Source organism: Heterodontus francisci, chromosome 28, assembly GCF_036365525.1.
Source record: "Heterodontus francisci isolate sHetFra1 chromosome 28, sHetFra1.hap1, whole genome shotgun sequence".
Taxonomy (NCBI): Eukaryota; Metazoa; Chordata; class Chondrichthyes; order Heterodontiformes; family Heterodontidae; genus Heterodontus; species Heterodontus francisci.
Genome location: NC_090398.1, coordinates 27,769,432 through 27,789,404, shown reverse-complemented (window position 1 = coordinate 27,789,404; position 19,973 = coordinate 27,769,432). Strand labels below are relative to the sequence as shown.

General features: G+C 41.2%; 1 protein-coding gene across 14 annotated transcripts in view; it reads left to right on the top strand.

The window, feature by feature from the left end:
- Nucleotides 1-19,973, top strand: part of LOC137385157 (NACHT, LRR and PYD domains-containing protein 12-like) — a 98,489-nt gene that overhangs the window by 14,090 nt on the left and 64,426 nt on the right. For 11 of the 14 annotated variants that reach the window (XM_068060115.1, XM_068060113.1, XM_068060108.1 and 8 more), the window contains one exon: nucleotides 14,694-14,859. The gene's annotated coding sequence lies outside the window, so the exon portion shown is untranslated. Of the gene's footprint in view, nucleotides 1-6,414; nucleotides 6,517-14,693; nucleotides 14,860-15,641; nucleotides 15,797-19,973 lie in introns of those variants that run through there. The other 3 variants (XM_068060106.1, XM_068060105.1, XM_068060109.1) reach the window with 2 other exon arrangements.

Sequence of the window (19,973 nt, the reverse complement as noted above, 5' to 3'; positions counted from 1 at the left end):
ACTCCAGGTGCGGCCTCACCAGAGTTTTGTACAGCTGCATCATGACCCCGTGGCTCTGAAACTCGATCCCCCTACTAATAAAGGCTAACACACCATATGCCTTCTTAACAGCCCTATTAACCTGGGTAGCAACTTTCAGGGATTTATGTACCTGGATACCAAGATCTCTCTGCTCATCTACACTACCAAGAATCTTCCCATTAGCCCAGTACTCTGCATTGCTGTTACTCCTTCCAAAGTGAATCACCTCACACTTCTCCGCATTAAACTCCATTTGCCATCTCTCAGCCCAGCTCTGCAGCCTATCTATGTCCCTCTGTACCCTACAACACCCTTCGACACTATCCACAACTCCACCGACCTTCGTGTCATCCGCAAATTTACTAACCCACCCTTCTACACCCTCATCCAGGTCGTTTATAAAAATGACAAACAGCAGTGGCCCCAAAACAGAACCTTGCGGTACACCACTAGTAACTAAACTCCAGGATGAACATTTGCCATCAACCACCACCCTCTGTCTTCTTTCAGCTAGCCAATTTCTGATCCAAAGCTCTAAATCACCTTCAACCCCAAAACTTGCGTATTTTCTGCAATAGCCTACCGTGGGGAACCTTATCAAACGCCTTACTGAAATCCATATACACCACATCCACGGCTTTACCCTCATCCACCTGTTTGGTCACCTTCTCGAAAAACTCAATAAGGTTTGTGAGGCACGACCTACCTTTCACAAAACCGTGCTGACTATCGCAAATGAACTTATTCTTTTCAAGATGATTATAAATCCTGTCTCTTATAACCTTTTCCAACATGAACGTCACTTATTTTGTTCAACTGGAACAGGCGCAATGCGTGTACATGTTCTTTCTGTCTGCAAATAACAGGGCCCTGTGGGTTAATATATGCAGTGTAGAGTACACACAAATGCACCACACTGTGAGCCCTACTGACCATCTTGAATTGGTTGTCTGCGTAATTCTTAGCACACTGAGGATTATTTAGCAAACGTTGCCCAATCACGGAATCACATCTAATGTTGGACCATGTGTTTTGAGTTTTGCAAGCATGGGCTGGTTGGGTATGGCTTGTACCTTTATGGACAGCAGAAGGCACATGTTGTTGGATACGCTCTGCCAGTCTTTGGGATGTACAGCCGATATATCTAGCATCACACTGGCATTGAAATTCATCTGTCAAGTTACTCATTTGTATGATAGGCAGGACGTCTTTTCGGTTTGACGGCAGCATCCTGTTAGTGGCAAGCACCACATGCGTTGGTACGACATAGTAGCAGTGTGAAACAGCTAGCTTCACCTGTCTATCACACAAATGAGTAATGTGATATATGAATTTCAATGCTAATGTGATGCTAGGTATATAGGCCATACATCACAAAGAGTGGTGGATCGGATCAAACAACATGTCCCTTCCACTGTTCGCAACAGTCAAGGTACGGGCTAGCCTGTGCTTTCAAAATTTAAAACACAGTATCCAACATTGGATGTGATTCTACGATTCAACAACATTTGCTAAATAATCCTCAGTGTGCTAAGAATTACACTGACAACCAGTTTGAGATTGTCAGTAAGGCTCGCGGTGTGGCGCATTTGCATGTACTGGAAGCTATATACATTAATACACAGAGCCCTGTTCTTTGCAGACAGAAAGAACATGTGCACACATTGCGCCTGTTTCAGCTGAACAAAGTAAGTGACAGCCATTCGCTGGTTCATTTCTTGGGGCAATCCCTTGACTAATCAGAGTTAAGCTGCCTGGTTTACATTTCAAACAAAGTTTGGCAGTTAACTGTCAGTCACCATAAACTGGTGCATTCTCGGTGGCAACAACTTTAACAATCGGAGTTCATTTGCCAACAAATAAGAACTCTCTTCTCATACAGTATAAAGTTGTTGCTTCCCTTTACAATGGTATTCTTTCAGATTGTCTTGATGAGAGAAAGACGTAAAGCTTCGATAACATGGTTCTATTTTCAGTAATACTAAATGTAAATTATGATTCTGAAATTCATTAGCATTTCAGTTTCACAGTCTCATAATGAATTGAATCTGCTGCCAAATCTTTCTTTAAATGAAATGAAATAGGTAAATTTGCGATACCACCAATAAAAGTTAGCCAGCCAATGATACAAAGGATTTGCTTGTTTACCACATACATTTGCAGATTAATTTCCAGTAAGTGAAACCTGGAACCTGATAATGGTGGGTGTGAACATCCTGATCAGGGCCAAGACTATTACTTATTAACTGGAGATTGTCTCTCTGATTTTATGATCATTGCTCTCTTGCTAATAACTGACCAGCTTTATAAACTAACTGTAATGATGGAGAAGGGGATTGAAGTACTCCATGGCAATCCAGATCAGGGGAACATTGTAAAAAGCCTGATACTGAGATTAATAGAGCTGGGATTCGAAAGACTTGCATTTATGGTGAATTAGAATCAGCTCCAAGAAACAGCTCAAGATCTAAAGGGGAGATAATTCCAAATAAATACCGTGTTAAATCAGATGGTTCACTTTACCCTTCTCTCTGATGTGTGATCCCAATAAACTAACCACAATCTTTGCCCCTTCCTCTCTCTGCCCATTTATAGTTTGGTAATAGACAATTTATGGTGAGCAGTGAAACTGATTTCAGGATAAAGATTTGATTCCAGCTACAGAACCTGGCTTCAGTGTGGGGTCTTCGGAACAGTTTGGGGGCAGTTCAGTCATTGTGTATGCAAGTAATTTTAATGACTGGTTAAAGGATCAGGACAATCTAATCTGAATGAGACGGTGTGCGATTCAGATTCAGCCCTGTGCCAGAGAATAGGGCGGGGGAGGATTGAACTGATCAAGCTGAAGGTTGTGTTTATGACTGCATTGTACAACTGATCTTTACCCAGGGTGTGTTCATTACCTGCAGAACCCACAACACTGACTTACCCGGCGACTCTGGGGCTAGAATCAGGATAGTGACCAGACCAGCAATATGCTGAGAACAGTCATTGTGCTTTACTGAAGAGAAATGGACACATCACATTTTATGTAGATTTCCCCTCATATTTTCCATCTGGGATTCAGATGAGCCGACGAGCTGCAGCTACTTCTGTAATTATTTAAATACTTCTCCCATTATATTTAAATAACCACCCCCTTCCCTTCCTGGTCCCCATGTTAGTTGATATTGTGAATGGCTTCCTCTCTTCAGGAACTCTCCTCCTCCGCTTCTGTTGTCATTAGCCTCTCCTCAATATAAACACCCTTGAACCCTCTGTCGTTGCAAACTACCATCCTCTCTCCAAACTCTCGTTGCTGGAATTATGGGCATACATTGTGGATAAGCCCCCCAACTCTGGAATCAATCTAGTGAACCTCCTCTGAACTGCCTCCAATGCAACTACGTCCTTTGTCAAGTAAGGTGACCAAAACTGTACGCAATACTCCAGGTGCTGTCTCACTAATGCCTTGTACCGTTGTAGCAACACTTCCCTACTTTTATACTCTATTCCTTTAGCAATAAATGCCAAAATTCCATTTGCCTTCCTTATCACCTGCTGTACCTGCAAACTAGTTTTCTGCGATTCATGCATGAGGACACCTAAATCTCTCTGCACCTAAGCACGTTGAAGTTTCTCTCCACTTAGATAATAATTTGCCTTTCCGACCAAAATGGTTAACCTCACACTTATCCACGTTAAAACCCATCTGCCAAATTTTGGCCCATTTATCTAATCTATCCATATCCATTTGTAGATTTCTTATTTCTTTATTGCAACTTACTGTCTCACCTATTTTAGTGTCATCTGCAAATTTGGCTATAGTACCTTCTATCCCTGCATCCAAGTTATTAATATAGATTGTAAATAGTTGGGGCCCGAGGACTTAACCCTGTGGCACCCCACTAGTTACATCCTGCCAACCAGAAAAAGACCCATTTATCCCGACTCTTTGTTTTCTGTTGGCTAGCCAATCCTCCATCCAAGCTAATAAATTGCCCCGAACCCCATCTGATCTTACCTCCTGTATTAACCTTTTGTGCGGCACCTTATCAAATGCCTTCTGGAAGTCCAGATAAACGACATCTACAGAATCCCCATTATCCACTTTGCTTGTTACAGCTTTGAAGAACTCTAGCAAATTAGTAAAACTTGATATACCCTTCTTAAAACCATGCTGACTCTGATGGATTGCGTTTTGACTTTCCAGATGTCCTGTTATTACTTCCTTAATAATGAATTCTAACCATTTCCCAACGAAAGATGTTACACTAACTGGTCTATAGTTTCCTACTTTCTGCCTCCCTCCCTTTTTGAATAAAGGCGTTACATTAGCTTTTTTCCAATCCACTGGAACCTTTCCCGCATCCCAGAGAATTTTGGAATATTATAACCAATAGGTCCACTATCTCCGCTGCCTCTTCCTTTAAGACCCTAGGATGTAGGCCATCAGGCCTTGGGGACTTGTCTGCCTTCTATCTCAATAGTTTGCTCAGTACCTTTTCCCTCGTGGTGGTGATTGTTCTAAGTTCCTCCCTTTCTATAACCTCTACATTACCTGTACCATTGGGATGGTACTAGTGTCTTCCACCGTAAAAACTGAAGCAAAATATTGATTTAGTATCTCTGCCATTTCTGTGTTCCCTTCTATTAACTCCCCAGTCTCATCCTCCAAAGGATCATCATTCACTTTAGCTACTCTCTTCCCTTTTATATCCTTATATAAGCTTTTGTTATCCGTTTTTATATTTTGCGCTAGTTTTCTTTCATAATTTACCTTTGCTCTTTTTATTACATTTTTGGGAACCCTTTGTTGATCTTTAAAAATTTCCCAGTCTTCCAGCCTGTCACTGGCCTTTGCAATATGGTATGCCTTAGTTTTTGTCTTTATGTTATCCTTAACTTCCTTGCTTAGCCATGGATGTTTCTCCCCCTCTTAGAATCTTACTTCCTCTCTGGAAAATATTTTAGTTGGGATAAATTGAATATCTCCTTAAACATCTGCCGCTGCTCGTCAACTGTCCTACCTTGTAGTCTTCCTGTCCAGTCCACTAGGGCCAAATCTGTCCTCATACCTTTATAATTACCTTTGTTTAACTCCAGAACGCTCGTGTGAGACTCCAGCTTCTCGCCCTCAAACTGAATTTGAAATTCTAGCATGCTATGATCACTTTTCCGTGGAGGATCCATAACAATGAGATCATTAATTAATCCCACCTCATTACACAACACCAAATCTAGAATAGCTTGCTCTCTGGGTGGTTCCACAACATATTGCTCCAAAAAACTTGTGCAGATAAGCAACAAAAACTGTAACTGGACTTGAAAGGTTGTTTGAAAAGTACATTAAGATTGGAACCACGTACTGGAGGTGGTGAGCCTGAGATTGTTACAATAGAAGTTAGTGATTGTTTGGTCACTAGTTAAACAGAAACCCATGGAGTTGTGTCCAGACAGGTTGTCCCACACTGTACCAGTATCTGTATTGCTTAAAATAAACATAGCATTACCCGAAGGCTCAGAAAATATCATTATACATTACCTAGACTCCTGCTTTACAGGTTGAAATGCTTGCTGCAAATTTATCCAGTGAGCAGCTGAGATGCAGAGACAACAAAGGTCCTAAGTGATTAAATATTATAAAATATATATTCCTATATTAAAGAGGTTGTGCTGTACCTTCGATGGAATCACTCACTGCAGACTAGCGCAGAGTGTTTGGCTGTCACTGGATCATGAGTCCAGGCCTCTGTATTATTAGTTCAGTAATCTTTGAAATGTCTCTCCTTGATATAATATTTTAATCCGGTAGATCAGATTTTGCAAAAAAAATTAACTGATTTACAACAGCTTCGTATTTAGCGGCATCTAATGAAATAAGAAATTAAAATATATTCAAAATTATCTTTCAACTGTTAAGTACCAATGCCCAGATTTGTATATGAGAAATGCCTCTTAATTTCATTAATTATCCATAAACACTGAGGCCACATTAAACTAAAAACAACGATTTATCAGGTCTGACAATTCATTAAATATATTCCAAATTCAAAGCCTAATTAGTTGTCTTTCCCCTTTAAATCTCTTAATTTACCTGACAAGCCTCCTTTATTTTCTTTATTCAATACAATATGTTTTGAGGCAGGCACGAGAAGTCTTTCCAACCCCTAACGAGATGCAGTCAATTCATTTGAAAACTGTGCAATTAAAGAAAAGGGCCAAGTTCCTATTAATGCAGATTGAAGCTGGTAAGCTGCTTTTGTCACCAAGTATTCGAAGCACGAAGGAAAACCAAGAGATAAACCAAAACACAAAAAGGTTAAATTTGTGTCAATGAAAAATAGAACTCATTAAAAACATCTTATTACATAACAGTGCAGCAACTGATTACATTGTAAATATTTCATTAAGATTAAAACGGCAAAGACTTTCAACACCCCTAGAATCAGGAAAGGGCAAGAAAGGGCGAACCGGATAATTATGAGCCTGGGGCTGAGTTCTACTACAATGTAGGTAAGAACCGTTTATTTATTAGTACACAGTAAGTTGAAATACCAAGCAGAGTAGGAAGCACACTTCAAAAGATCTGCAGTTTCCAGTGTTTCACAAGCACAATTGTAACACAAGGCTGTTAGAGTGTGTCTGACCTGGCCCGACCCCACCCCATCCGAACCCAACACATGTCGAGAAATAAAAACAAGAAATGCTGGAAATTCTCAGCAGGTCTGGCAGCATCTGTGGAGAGAGAAGCAGAGTTAACGTTTCAGGGCAGTGACCCTTCTTCAGAACTGGCAAATATTAGAAATGTGAAAGGTTTTAAGCAAGTAAAGTGGGGGTGGGGCAAGAGATAACAAAGGAGAAGGTGTAGATAGGACAAGGTCACAGAATAGCTGACCAGAAGGCCGTGGAGCAAAGGCAAACAATATGTTACTGGTGTGTTGAAAGACAAAGCATTAGCACAGATAGGGTGTCAATGGACTGAAAACTGAACAGCCGCAAGAATAAACATGAAAAAAAAACAGTGGGTAAGCAAACTGAACAAACTAAGATAAAATAAAATAAACACACGAAAAAAGAAAAAAGAACTAAAAATAAAAGTAAAATGGGGGGCCTGTCATGCTCTGAAATTATTGATCTCAGTGCGCAGACCGGCAGGCTGTAGTGTGCCCTAATCGGTAAATGAGATGCTGTTCCTCAAGCATGCGTTGATGTTCACTGGAACACTGCAGTAATCCCAGAACAGAAATCTGAGCATGAGAGCAGTGGGGAGTGTTGAAATGTTGTCGAGTCCCGTCAGGTTGGGTCGTGTAGCCATGCTGTCCGGACAAATAACATTCGTGCCACACAAGTGCAAGGCAAAGAGCATCTCCAGGAAGAGAGAAACTAACCATCTCCCCTTGACATTTAATGGCATTATCATTGCTGCATCCCCCACCGAGCTAGACATACAAAATTAGAGCAGGAGTAGGTCACTTGGCCCCTCAAACCCGCTCTGCCATTCAACAAGATCATGGCAGATCGGACTGTAACCTCAACTCCATATTCCCATCTACCACCGATAACCTTTCATTCCCTTGTTTATCAAGAATCTATGTACCTCTGTCTTAAAAATATTCGGAGACATTGCTTCCACCGCCTTTTGAGGAAGAGAGTTCCAAAGATTCACGACCCTCTCCTCATCTCTGTCTGAAATGGGTGAGCTCTTATTTCTAAACAGTGACCCTTAGTTCTAGATTCTTCCACAAGAGGAAACATCCTTCCTCCATCTACCCTATTGAGACCCCTCAATACTACTTTTGTATTCAATTCCCCTCGCAATAAATGATAACATTCTATTAGCTTTCCTAATTACATACTGTACCTGCATACTAACCTTTTGCGATTCATGCACGAGGACACCCAGGTCCCACTGCATCTCAGAGCTCTTCAATCTTTCACCATCTAGTTAATATCCTTTTTTATTCTTCCTGCCAAAATGGGTAATTTCAGTTTTTTCTCCATTTGTCAGATCTTTAGCCAGTCACGTAACCTATCTCTATCCCTTTGTTAGTCTCCTTATGTCCTCTTCACAACTTATTTTCCTACCTTCCTTTCTGTTATCGGCAAATTTGGTAACCATACCTTCGGTCCTTTCATCCAAGTTGTTTATATAATTACAAAACGTTGTGGCTCCAGTGCTGATCCTGTGGCACACCACTCATTACATCTTGCCAACTAGAAAATGACCAATTTCTGCCTACTTTCTGTTTCCTGTTAGCAAGCCAATCTTCTATCCATGCCATTATGTTATCACATGCCTTCTGGAAATCTACGTACAGTATATCCATCGATTTTCCCTTTATCCACAACACCTTACTTCTTCAAAGCACTCCAGTAAATTGGTGAAACATGATTTCCCTTTCTCAAAACCATGTTGACTCTGCCTGGTTACCTTGAATGTTTCTAAGTGCCCTGCTAAAACATTTTTAATAATAGCTTCAAACTTTTTTCCTGTGGAAGATGTTAAGCTCCGCAGACTGCAGCTCCAACAACACCCAAGAAGCTCGACACCATACAGGACAAAGCAGCCTGATTCATCAGCACCACATCCACCACTTTAAGCATTCACTCCCTCCACCACTGGCACGCAGTGGTAGCGGTGTGTACCATCTACAAGATGCATTGCAACAACTTGCCAAGGCTGCTTTGACGGTACCTTCTGGACCCATTACCTCTACCACCGACAAGGCCAAAGGAAGCAGATGCATGAGAACACCACCATCTACAAGTGTCCCTCCAAGTCACACATCATTATGACTTGGAACTCTATCGCTGTTCCTTCACTGTCGCTGGGTCAACGTCCTGGAACTCCCTGCCTCACAGCACTGTGGGTGTACCTACACCACATGGCCTGCAGTGGTTTATCAAGAGGCTCATCACCACCTTCTCAAAGGCAATTAGGGATGTGAAATAATTGCTGGCCATAACCGCGATGACCGCATCCCATGAAAGAATTAAAAAAGAGCTGCGTAATGCAGTGCTGGTCAAAAGTGTGAGCGGGGCTTTAGGCTCCCTGTTTGCAGATTGATGGGAGGAGCTGTCAATCTCCTGATCATAGGCAGTGGGAGGAGCGGACTAACTGAGGATCATTAATTGATGCAGAGCTCTGGCTCAGTGGTGACAGTGAGCATGCTCCACCTCAGTCACCAATTGTACACAGCTTCAGTTAAATATCTGTTTAGGTAAATTAAATGTCCCGGAATTTATCTCCAAATAATTCATCATGGATCAGTAAAGAAAGTTTCTGCAGATGAAATCGGTCAGTAACTTATTGATTTATACTGACTTATTTATATAAACACCCAAAGATTGAAGGGATTCTATCTGCATCAATAATTTATTACGCGATTGAATCTTCGAACTCCAATTCCCCAATTACATCTATTGTATCTCGAGAGTGATCCCGAAAAATCCTCAAACTCCAATTCCCCAATCACATCTATTGTATCTCGAGAGTGATCCCGATAAATCCTCAAACTCCAATTCCCCAATCACATCTATTGTATCTCGAGAGTGATCCCGAAAAATCCTCAAACTCCAATTCCCCAATCACATCTAATGTATCTCGAGAGTGATCCTGATAAATCCTCAAACTCCAATTCCCCAATCACATCTATTGTATCTCGAGAATGATCCCGATAAATCCTCAAACTCCAATTCCCCAATCACATCTATTGTACCTGGAGAGTGATCCCGATAAATCCTCAAACTCCAATTCCCCAATCACATCTATTGTATCTCGAGAATGATTCTGATAAATCCTCAATCTCCAATTCCCCAATCACATCTATTGTACCTCGAGAGTGATCCCGATAAATCCTCAAACTCCAATTCCCCAATCACATCTATTGTATCTCGAGAGTGATCCCAATAAATCCTCAAACTCCAATTCCCCAATCGCATCTATTGTATCTCGAGAATGATTCTGATAAATCCTCAAACTCCAATTCCCCAATCACATCTATTGTATCTCGAGAGTGATCCCAATAAATCCTCAAACTCCAATTCCCCAATCGCATCTATTGTATCTCGAGAATGATTCTGATAAATCCTCAAACTCCAATTCCCCAATCGCATCTATTGTATCTCGAGAGTGAACCTGATAAATCCTCAAACTCCAATTCCCCAATCGCATCTATTGTATCTCGAGAGTGATCCCGATAAATCCTCAAACTCCAATTCCCCAATCACATCTATTGTATCTCGAGAGTGATCCCAATAAATCCTCAAACTCCAATTCCCCAATCGCATCTATTGTATCTCGAGAATGATTCTGATAAATCCTCAAACTCCAATTCCCCAATCGCATCTATTGTATCTCGAGAGTGATCCCGATAAATCCTCAAACTCCAATTCCCCAATCACAACTATTGTATCTCGAGAGTGATCCTGATAAATCCTCAAACTCCAATTCCCCAATCACATCTATTGTATCTCGAGAGTGAACCCGATAAATCCTCAAACTCCAATTCCCCAATCACAACTATTGTATCTCGAGAATGATTCTGATAAATCCTCAATCTCCAATTCCCCAATCACATCTATTGTATCTCGAGAGTGATCCCGATAAATCCTCAAACTCCAATTCCCCAATCACATCTATTGTATCTCGAGAGTGATCCCGATAAATCCTCAAACTCCAATTCCCCAATCACATCTATTGTATCTCGAGAGTGATCCCGATAAATCCTCAAACTCCAATTCCCCAATCACATCTATTGTATCTCGAGAGTGATCCCAATAAATCCTCAAACTCCAATTCCCCAATCACATCTATTGTATCTCGAGAGTGATCCCGATAAATCCTCAAACTCCAATTCCCCAATCACATCTATTGTATCTCGAGAGTGATCCCGATAAATCCTCAAACTCCAATTCCCCAATCACATCTATTGTATCTCGAGAATGATCCTGATAAATCCTCAAACTCCAATTCCCCAATCACATCTATTGTATCTCGAGAGTGATCCCGATAAATCCTCAAACTCCAATTCCCCAATCACATCTATTGTATCTCGAGAGTGATCCCGATAAATCCTCAAACTCCAATTCCCCAATCACATCTATTGTATCTCGAGAGTGATCCCGAAAAATCCTCAAACTCCAATTCCCCAATCACATCTATTGTATCTCGAGAGTGATCCCGATAAATCCTCAAACTCCAATTCCCCAATCACATCTATTGTATCTCGAGAGTGATCCCGATAAATCCTCAAACTCCAATTCCCCAATCACATCTATTGTATCTCGAGAATGATTCTGATAAATCCTCAATCTCCAATTCCCCAATCACATCTATTGTATCTCGAGAATGATTCTGATAAATCCTCAATCTCCAATTCCCCAGTCACATCTATTGTATCTCGAGAGTGATCCCGATAAATCCTCAAACTCCAATTCCCCAATCACATCTATTGTATCTCGAGAGTGATCCCGATAAATCCTCAAACTCCAATTCCCCAATCAAATCTATTGTATCTCGACAGTGATCCCGATAAATCCTCAAACTCCAATTCCCCAATCACATCTATTGTATCTCGAGAATGATTCTGATAAATCCTCAATCTCCAATTCCCCAATCACATCTATTGTATCTCGAGAGTGATCCCGATAAATCCTCAAACTCCAATTCCCCAATCACATCTATTGTATCTCGAGAGTGATCCTGATAAATCCTCAAACTCCAATTCCCCAATCACATCTATTGTATCTCGAGAGTGATCCCGATAAATCCTCAAACTCCAATTCCCCAATCACATCTATTGTATCCCGAGAGTGATCCTGATAAATCCTCAAACTCCAATTCCCCAATCACATCTATTGTATCTCGAGAGTGATCCCGATAAATCCTCAAACTCCAATTCCCCAATCACATCTATTGTATCTCGAGAGTGATTCTGATAAATCCTCAATCTCCAATTCCCCAATCACATCTATTGTATCTCGAGAGTGATCCTGATAAATCCTCAAACTCCAATTCCTCAATCACATCTATTGTATCTCGAGAGTGATCCCGATAAATCCTCAACCTCCAATTCTCCAATCACATCTATTGTATCTCGAGAGTGATCCCGATAAATCCTCAAACTCCAATTCCCCAATCACATCTATTGTATCTCGAGAGTGATTCTGATAAATCCTCAAACTCCAATTCCCCAATCACATCTATTGTATCTCGAGAGTGATCCCGATAAATCCTCAAACTCCAATTCCCCAATCACATCTGTTGTATCTCGAGAGTGATCCCGATAAATCCTCAAACTCCAATTCCCCAATCACATCTATTGTATCTCGAGAGTGATTCTGATAAATCCTCAAACTCCAATTCCCCAATCACATCTATTGTATCTCGAGAGTGATTCTGATAAATCCTCAAACTCCAATTCCCCAATCACATCTATTGTATCTCGAGAGTGATCCCGATAAATCCTCAAACTCCAATTCCCCAATCGCATCTATTGTATCTCGAGAGTGATCCCGATAAATCCTCAAACTCCAATTCCCCAATCACATCTATTGTATCTCGAGAGTGATCCCGATAAATCCTCAAACTCCAATTCCCCAATCACATCTATTGTATCTCGAGAGTGATCCTGATAAATCCTCAAACTCCAATTCCCCAATCACATCTATTGTATCTCGAGAGTGATCCTGATAAATCCTCAATCTCCAATTCCCCAATCACATCTATTTTATCTCGAGAGTGATCCCGATAAATCCACAAACTCCAATTCCCCAATCACATCCATTGTATCTCGAGAGTGATCCCGATAAATCCTCAAACTCCAATTCCCCAATCACATCTATTGTATCTCGATAATGATCCTGATAAATCCTCAAACTCCAATTCCCCAATCACATCTATTTATCTCGAGAGTGATCCCGATAAATCCTCAAACTCCAATTCCCCAGTCACATCTATTGTATCTCGATAATGATCCCGATAAATCCTCAAACTCCAATTCCCCAATCACATCTATTGTATCTCGAGAATGATTCTGATAAATCCTCAAACTCCAATTCCCCAATCACATCTATTGTATCTCCAGAGTGATCCCGATAAATCCTCAAACTCCAATTCCCCAATCACATCTATTGTATCTCGAGAGTGATCCCGATAAATCCTCAAACTCCAATTCCCCAATCACATCTATTGTATCTCGAGAGTGATCCCGATAAATCCTCAAACTCCAATTCCCCAATCACATCTATTGTATCTCGAGAGTGATCCCGATAAATCCTCAAACTCCAATTCCCCAATCACATCTATTGTATCTCGAGAGTGATCCCGATAAATCCTCAAACTCCAATTTCCCAATCACATCTATTGTATCTCGAGAGTGATCCCGATAAATCCTCAAACTCCAATTCCCCAATCACATCTATTGTATCTCGAGAGTGATCCCGATAAATCCTCAAACTCCAATTCCCCAATCACATCTATTGTATCTCGAGAGTGATCCCGATAAATCCTCAAACTCCAATTCCCCAATCACATCTATTGTATCTCGAGAATGATTCTGATAAATCCTCAAACTCCAATTCCCCAATCACATCTATTGTATCTCGAGAGTGATCCCGATAAATCCTCAAACTCCAATTCCCCAATCACATCTATTGTATCTCGAGAGTGATCCCGATAAATCCTCAAACTCCAATTCCCCAATCACATCTATTTATCTCGAGAGTGATCCCAATAAATCCTCAAACTCCAATTCCCCAATCACATCTATTGTATCTCGAGAGTGATCCCGATAAATCCTCAATCTCCAATTCCTCAATCACATCTATTGTATCTCGATAATGATCCTGATAAATCCTCAAACTCCAATTCCCCAATCACATCTATTGTATCTCGATAATGATCCTGATAAATCCTCAAACTCCAATTCCCCAATCACATCTATTGTATCTCGATAATGATCCTGATAAATCCTCAAACTCCAATTCCCCAATCACATCTATTGTATCTCGGAAGTGACCCCAATAAAATAAATTCTCAACCTCCAATCCCCAAGTCCTGTTCTAATTCTAGAGATAGTGATTTGATTTCACTTCAGACTAAAAGTAGGCTGTATTTAATTATGCAATCTACTGTAAATTATTCAGTTACTGATTCTAATTTTCACTCATAGATACTTTATTACATACATGTAAATGTATATTGTCCGGGTGTGCCTGTAAATTACCATTCATATTAAAAGAAAAGCAAGTTCATTGCTGATGGTATCTAACTTTATAATTCATTGCATGCACTGTCTTTAAATGGGAACTGAAGACAGAGACATGGGGAATGAACTGTATCTAACCAGGGACTGAAGATCAAGACATGGGGAATGAACTGTTACGAACTGGGGACTGAACCGAGAGTCATGGAGAATGAACTGCCTCTAACCAGGGACTGACTATCGGGAGATGTGGAATGCACGATCTCCTCGAACCAGTGACTGAAGAATTAGTTTCTCACATGTTGTGGCTGCAGCTTTAAAGAGACATAGAATGTTGGAGCACAGATACTTGAGGCTGTTTATTCAATTCAATATTGTATTTAAGTTTGTTACTTTTGTTATTATACATTAGGGAACAAATGAACATTGCATTAATCTTGAAGGAAGCGATGTTATTCTAATTTTCTGCCCTGCTATAATTAGATCTCCTGGTGAATGGTGGAGTGATGAGAAAGGTCCACAGCTGGAAGTAAACAGGGATTGTAGACTGAGGAACAACAGCAGGTGAACCAGCACAGGATTCTGAGAGCACCAACCAGAGAGAACCCTTCCCATTCAAAGAGCTTCCATAGATCGACTGGGGAGAAAGGTAAGAGAAAGTCCAATTTACTCTGAGAAACACTGGTCCTGTAGACAGTACACAAAGGTTACAAGGTGAGGCAGGAAATGGTGAGAATGAGATTGGCAGAGTCTGACCACCGAGACAATTCTCCAGCATGAGGCCGTGCAATGGATTGTGAAGTGAGATCAGTTTCTGTTTCAAAACACAGGATTGAGTGAATTTTGGTTGTATTTTAGATTTCAGATCTTTCCCATCTAGTGGTATCTAGAACTAGGGGGCACAGTTTAAAAATAAGTGGTTTCCCATTTAAGATGGAGTTGAGGAGCAATTTCTTCTCTGAGGGTTGTTTATCTTTAGAATTCTCTACCCCAGAGAGCAGCGGAGGCTGGGTCATAGAATATATTCATGGCTGAGTTAGACTGATTTTTGATCTACAAGTGAGTCGAGAGTTATGGAGGACCAGCAGGAAAGTGAAGTTAATGTCACAATCAGATCAGCTCTGATCTTACTGATTGGCGGAACCGGCTCCAGGGGCCCAATGACCTACTCCTACTCCTGTTTATTATGTTCAGGGATTGTTTAATTCAGCAGTTAAATGGTTAATGTGCTCATGTACAGAAACAGCCTTTCCCTCAGCTCACAGACAAGACACTAGTCCCTGGCTCAACCCGCAAACCTCAGGAATTCAATTGGGATTTAAGCAACCAGTCTCTCAGAGGGAAATGTAACAATTTATTTCTCACTATTTGTCTGTTTCATTGCATTTCCCTGGAAGAAGAAGAGATAAAATAAATTGAACGTTGTTCACAGCTGAATTGGCCACAAGTTGTCTGACTGATTGGATTCGGTTTCACTAGAAAGACCTTTCCCTGTTCTGAAGCAAATGAGGAATAGTTGAGTTGAAATCCATCCTGAGGACAGGAAGCATCTTTCACACCGAGGCTGGAGCTCGGAATCTCACAGAGTAAGGATCAGATCAAATTCACAGTTTGTAATTTGTTAAAATCAAACAAGGAACTTCTACCTGATTGGTTAATTCAGTATAACTAGGATAGAGCTTTCAACATCCACATGTAAATAAAGAGATATAAACTCCCTGCTTCATCAAGGTGAGGTTCATGTAGCAGCAAAGCCTCATTTGTGTGTTTACTCTTTCATTTCTCTCTCGTTTCTTCCTCTCTGAAGCCTGTTGCATTGCCCGGCTGCCGGGGATGCAGCTATTCTGCAGCTGTGGGCTCACAGCATGCCTGAGGCAGTACATTTTAAACCAGGGATGTCAGGGTTAAACCCTACTGGGCTCCAGCTGTCACAGACACATTTGAAGGGCAGTTGTGAACCAGAAAGCAGGAAAAAGAACTCTGGGGATTTACCCCATTCTGGTCCAGAGGCGCCTCATTCCTACTGTTGGTATTCACAGTTCAGACAGACAGTGTTGGGAACCTTGTCCTTCCAACTTGGTACATTTTCTTTTATCTTTTTGACTCACTGAACTGTTCATTACCCGGTACGTTTTAATTTAACTGATCAAAGGCGGGATCAGAAGTTCAGACCCACCACAATTTTCAGCTCAGTAAACTATTAACACATTTGCACTGGCAAATTATCCCTCTCTGCCAAGCACCTGGAAAATCAGCCTATAGTTACTTGAGGCCGGAATGAACACAATCCAGTCACAGAATAGGAGTAACTTCCGAGAGAGAACTTGTTCCCAATTCATTATTACAATGAATTATTGTTTAACACAGCAATGTTTGTCAGTTTCAGACAGTTAGGAATGGATGTGAATGAGCTGAGAATGGAGCAGGGACTTGTGTTTTTACTGAAATAAGTTCATGTTAATGAGATCATTTGTCAAACTGACTGAATAAAAACAGACGCCAGAGACAAACAAACTTCAGGAATGTTTTAGATGCCAAGTGGTTCAGGGCTGAAAAACCGTCTTTCACACAGATAGGAGGATCCTGATGATTAAACTTCAAACAATGAACTGCCCAAATTACTAATGGGTAGGGGGTCCCATCACTGATCTTTTTATACAAAAACAGAAAATGCTGGAAATACTCAGCAGGTCAGGCAGCATCTGTGGAGACAAAAGTGGCGCAGTGTTAGCACTGCAGCCTCACAGCTCCAGCGACCTGGGTTTGGTTCTGGGTACTGCCTGTGTGGAGTTTGCAAGTTCTCCCTGTGACTGTGTAGGTTTCTGCCGGGTGCCCTCGTTTTCTCCCACAGCCAAAGACTTGCAGGTTGATAGGTAAATTGGCCATTGCAAATTGCCCCTAGTATAGGTAGGTGGTAGGAGAATGGTGGGGATGTGGTAGGGAATATGGGATTAATATAGGATTAGTATAAATGGGTGGTTGTTGGTCAGTACAGACTCGGTGGGCCGAAGGGCCTGTTTCAGTGCTGTATCTCTTTAAAAAAAAAAGGGTCACAGAGCTGAAACGTTAACTCTGATTTTCTCTTCAGAAATGCTGCCTGACCTGCTGAGCATTTCCAGCATTTTCTGATTTATTTCAGATTTCCAGCATCTGCACTATTTTGCTTTTGTACTAATCGTTCTGTTTAACTCCTTTCATGGTCTCCTTCCTCCTCCAGCTCAGCAAGACGCCCTCTGAGAACACTCCATTTCTCAAATTCTGGTCTCTTGTATATTTCACCCTCTCTTCACTCCAACTATGGTGGTCGCACCTTCTGCTGGTCCTGATCTCTGCTCTACAATTCCCACCTAAACCTCTCCACCTCCCTCTCCTCAATTTGGACACTGCTTAAAAATGACTAACTTGACCAATCTTTTGGCCACCCCTCGTTCTACATCCTTTATTCAGCGCCCATCTTTTGTCTGATTTGGCTTCTGTGAAGCGCTTTGGGATGGTTTCTGATGTTTAAAGTGCTGTGAAAATATAATTTGTTGTTAAGTGTTTATTATCCCAGTGTTGGTGAATGAAACAGTAGGTAACTGAATTTTACAAGGTCTCAAATTTGGTTATAAATTATTGCCGGAAGATAACTTCAGCTATAGTTTGGAGAAATTACTGATGTGACCGAGTCACTTTTAGCTTTCCACAGTGGGTAAAGAAAAGTACGCTGACTGATAGTTTTAATTGAACACATGGGTGAGGGCAGACAAACAGTGAGACACACATATAGTTGGAGAATTATGATTGCATATAATTGTCAATGTGTAATTACACATTATTGGTGTTTTCTGAGATTGGAAAACCCGTTAAGATATTCCACATATCAATGGTCTCGTTATCTCACTGTTTAAAAAGGGACGATTACAAACTTAGCGAGACTGTTAATGTTAAAAATATGAGATATAAGCGCCCAAACCAATTTCAAGAATTACAAGACAAAATTTCACATTCTAAGACTTTTTGTATACAACTAAACTAAAAGAAATCCCCATTAACTAAATAGTACTTTGAAAGTAGCTGATACCCCAGAATACAAATGATGACATTTTCATTACTTATTAAAATACTTGAAAACCTCACAACACACTTAGGCATTACACATTCCTCTTTGATGGTGAAATATTTGTTATTAAAAGTCTCAACCTCCTCCCACCTGCAAAGGGTTGTATCTCCCAGACCTCTTCAATATCAGTCTCCTCTTAGAGTACTTCTCCGAGCTGGGCACCTGTGAATAAGATGATTCCTGGTGATCCATCACAAAATCAGTAAAATTTAATGGGAACCTCACATCAACAGTAAATTCTCCTTTTGAAATAAAGATATTACAGAAGTATGATTTTCAGCAGAGATAACGATGTAACAGGGGAGGATGGTCCCAGTGTGATCAAGCAGTGCGTAACCCGGGGAAGATGGACCCAGTGTGATCAGACAGTGCGTAACCCAGGGAGGCTGGACCCAGTGTGATCAGGCAATGCGTATCCTGGGGAGGATGGACCCAGTGTGATCAGGCAGTGCGTATCCTGGGGAGGATGGACCCAGTGTGATCAGACAGTGTGTAACCCGGGGAGGATGGACCCAGTGTGATCAGACAGTGTGTAACCCGGGGAGGATGGACCCAGTGTGATCAGACAGTGTGTAACCTGGGGAGGATGGACCCAGTATGATCAGACAGTGCGTATCCTGGGGAGGATGGACCCAGTGATTTAAAAAAAAAAAATCTTTCACCTAACTCCATACAGCTGCCTTTGCCCGATATCCCTTTAAATGAGATTAGAGAACAAATATGCATTAATTTGAGGTGTAAGTCTATCATTTGGCCCAGCATCAATTGCTGTTTGCAGCAGAGTGTTCCAAATTTCTGCCACCCTTCACATGTCGAAGTGTTACTACACACCTCATTCTCTAATTTGTAGACTCTTTCCCCTCATCCTAAATTCCCCAACCAACAGAAATGGCTTCTTTCTATTTACCATAACCATTCCCATAATATGTTGAAAATTTCACTCAAATCACCTTCTTAATTCCAGGGGATGCAACCCAAACCTCTGGAATCTCTCTTTGAAATTTAACCCTTGAAGTTCCAGTATCACTCCAGTAAATCTGTGCTGCACTCTCTCCAAGGCCAATATATCCTTCCTAAGATGCCCAGAACTAACCACAGTACTCCAGGTTAATGTGTGTCTGGAGAAATGGTGCAGGAGAGAGTTTCAGATTCTGGGGCAATGGGATAAGGTCTGGGGCAGGATAGACCTGGAGAAGATGGAGAGGTGACACCTGAACACAGCTGGGATCAGTGTCCTCACTGTCTAGTTAACTGGTACTTTGGGAGATGGTTTAAGTTAATTGGGCAGTGGGGTGAGCACCAGAATAAAATGTCGTGAGGGGAAACTAGATGCACAGAGGACTGGGAGAAGCAAATGGAACTAGTGTAAATAATAGTGCAATAATACAAGGGAATGGACAGCAGCCAAATGTGAAGCAGTCTAAGATGTGTTTGGAGTGCAGATACCTGAATACATGTGGCATGGTAAATAAGGTCGGTGAGATACAGGCGCAAGTCGCCACATGGAAGAATGATACAATGGCAGTAGCAGAGATACTCCAAGAAGGAGCAAATTGGGAACTTAATATTCCTGATTACAAGGTATTAGGGAACGTTAAGAAGGGATGTGTTTGCTGTATCGATCAAAAAACTATTGTAGCTCTGGAGAGGGTTGATGTTGT